We start from the raw sequence: 3342 nt of genomic DNA on the forward strand, positions 1-3342 counted from the left end.
CTTGGGATGAAAGTCTTGCTAAATCCCATCTTGCACAAACCGTCAAATATAACATGCTTTTGTCTTGATTTTTGTATTTTTTTTTATTTTTGTGGTGGTGGAGGAGGAAGTAGGAGGATTGCACCACCCGTCCTACAGGCCACCATGTTGGAGCAGGCAGGTCAACATGCTGCACTGTTTTTATACCAAGTGTTTACTCTACCTGGGTCAGTTTTAGCATACATAAATGGCTCAAGATGACACATTCTCAGCTATTGTTTTAGAAGTTATTAAAAGGCATTCTGGGAAACGTAGTAATTCACAATCAAAGTAGAAGTTGCAGAAGAGGTTGATGCATGTGTGTGTGTGTGCTGTTTCAGGAGTGTGTGCAGTGCAGTCAGCGGCTGCCACAGGCGACCCCTGCTGCAGACGCTGCACCATCAGCACCTCCATATGGAATCTGCAGATTTTTCACTTTCTGTCAGCCTTTCATGTTTCACACCTTTCTTGTTTGTAAAATCCTGACAGGGCGTTTTTTTTGTTGTTTTTTTTTTTTCTTTCCTCAGCATGCATCCAGATCCTCCAGTCATCTCTCTCCATGTCTCAAAGTTTGTGTTGCTGTAACACAGCGCTGTCAAACTCAGCATGAGGGACGACTGCAGGAGCACGTTGGCATGTGATTGGCTGGGAAGGAAAAAGGAGAAGGAGCAGCGCTCTCTCGCTCTCTTCAACCGCCATGAAGTTCCTCTGAGCAAGGCAGGACGTAGCAGCAGCACTGAGAGAACCAGCAGCAGAAGAAGGAAGTTCAAGTTCAGGTTTAAGTAGCTTAAGTAGCTGACATACAAAACACAATATATACATAAAACAAAATAAACCAAGTGAGGACAAAAATATAATAGTAGTCATTATAATACTAATAATTGTTACTTTTACATTTGGGGGTCGGTGTACTCGCTGTCTGACAGGTTCACAATTTTTCCAGTGTGTCTTATAATAACAGTCAGGTGTCCATAGTAACAGTGACAGAGGTTTTCCTCACTGTAATCATTCCTCCTGTTCATACTGGATATTAAAAGATCCTTCAAATGTGCTTTCAGTGTAAATGATAGTGGCCAAAAGCCACATTTTGTGCAAAAATGCATGTAAAAGTCTCTGTGAAGCTTATATTCAGCTTCAGCAGCCTGAGTTAGTCATATCAAGTGGATATCTGACACATTTACAGTCTTTTTAGCATCAAATTCCCTCTTTGTGTTTCCTCGGACAGTGTTTCCCTGTTGAGCTGCAGGTGGAAGAATAGTAACAAAAAGAGGAACTTTGGCACTAAAAAGACTGTAACATTGAAAGATATCTACTTGATTTGACTCATTTGGACGCTGAAGCTTCATATTAGCTTCAGATAAACTTTTAAATACATTTTTTGTACAGAAGGAGGACTGTGGATTTTGTCCCCCATCACTTCCATTGTAAGTGCATTATGAAGGGATCTTCTAATGGTCAGTATGAACAGGAGGAATGATTACAGCAAGAAAAACAGGTTTCAATGTTCATTTTGGCTCCTGACTGTTGGTTTAAGGCAGACATGAAAAAATGTGTTGCTAGCTTGGCTTGCTAACGTAAGCCACGGATACGCCTACAGTAACTGTGGAAGTTATCCACTTTTATGCCAATTACTACACAGACCCGGTGATGACAGAAGCTTCCTGTTATTTTCAGATAAACTTTTAAATATATTTTTGCTCAAAACGAGGACTGAGGACTGACATTGTAAGCCTGTGAAGGGAATCTTCTAATAGTCATGATGAACGGGAGGAATGATTACAGCGAGTAAAACCTGTTTCCATGTTCATAAGGGCTCCTGAGTGTTGACAACTCTTAAATCAACATATTTCACTGTTTACTGTAAAAACATCCTTCGCTCTCTGATTGTTAGAGGAAAAAATATATCAAAGTACTTCCCTCCCAAACAGCTTACATGAAGGCAGTCTCAGACTGATTGAACAAACTTGTTATTCAGTCTGATTTTCAGGCTAGACCATTACTGGTTCACTATGAATCTGCCATAAAAAAAAACCCACTCCATCTGCAGTTCAGTGATGTTGTTAATACAAGTTTTAGTTTGCCTGATGAGGGAAAAGAATCACAGAAAACTGAAATGAAAAATCCTTCTGACTAGGCAACAACTGCACAACAGCTCTGGATTTCCTGTCTTTGTGAAAGTATTTGTGTAAAACTTAAGGTTCTTGATTAATTGCTTTTAGAATATACTCCAAAAATGCTTCAAAAAGTTAGATAATTACAGCAATATGAGAACTTGTAATGAGTTACTCTCCTCCCCTGGTGCCAAAAATGTAAAGCATTTAGTTCAAAACCTCCGTAATGACTCTCGTCTAGCACATTAAGAGTCATTAGCATTACAAATGCAACGCTCTCTGCTGATGTGAGGAGCAAAAGACACATAATGATTCTCATAAACTGACAGGTGCAGTAAATGAAGCTGAGGTAAAGCTGATGAGTCTAGTGGGTAACTGGAGGTAAGTGTTTGAATCTTTTACTTCCTTTAAGAAGGTGTGTACAACTACACACAGTGAACATTCCTCATACAACAGTGAATATATGTATGTTTATAAATGGCTGCAAATGATAATGAGAGGTAGTGTTTGAGTCAGACATGGGTAATGGCTTAAAACACTTACTTATCACATACAGCCCATGTTTTACAGTGTAACTTCCCATTTTACACATGTAATTTCCTGGAACTTCCGGTGTAACTTCCTCGTATGAATCCGTACATATAAAATACTTACCGGTTGTTACTGGTACTTAAATGTAGGTATAGAAGAGGAAAACAAAACAACGAGAAATGAGAAACGAGAGTAACAATTGGGGATGTGGTACAATGAAGTGTAACTTTCCAACATTTACTGTATAACTTTCCAGAACCTATGGTGTAACTTCCTCGTATGAATCAGTACATACATATATGTGCAATAAAATCTATTGTTTTTGCCCTTTTCTTATGGCAGGCAGTTTGTCAGGCAAGCCTCACCCACACTCCAGAGATTAATTATGCTTATGTCTTCTACTTCATTGTATGAATGTGAATAAGAACCAGTCGAGAAATGGGTCTATACTTTTGAAAATTAGCTCCTAGCAGCCATGTTGGTCCAGCACTGCACTCACCTCTCTCCAGTGCACAGCTATAGAAGGCTTGTATTGTCATCTGAGGATGAAAAAATAACAACACAGTAATGTAATAATATTCATAGTTATATTTAATCAATAATAAGGTTCACAGGTAGTTATGAAAAATTATTTTATTCTTTAATTACACAGAAACCACAAGGTATGTGCTGTTGTCCCAGT

General features: G+C 38.8%; 1 long non-coding RNA gene across 1 annotated transcript; it reads right to left on the reverse strand.

Annotated features, from left to right (window-relative positions):
* Positions 1–216: 216 nt before the first annotated feature.
* On the reverse strand, positions 217–2870 carry LOC121913939. The gene is made up of 2 exons (XR_006100408.1): positions 2784–2870; positions 217–754 (listed from the first exon to the last, which is right to left on the reverse strand). It is a non-coding gene; the product is annotated as an uncharacterized LOC121913939 (long non-coding RNA).
* Positions 2871–3342: the final 472 nt, after the last annotated feature.

The sequence above is a fragment of the Thunnus maccoyii genome, chromosome 16, assembly GCF_910596095.1.
Source record: "Thunnus maccoyii chromosome 16, fThuMac1.1, whole genome shotgun sequence".
Lineage (NCBI taxonomy): Eukaryota > Metazoa > Chordata > Actinopteri > Scombriformes > Scombridae > Thunnus > Thunnus maccoyii.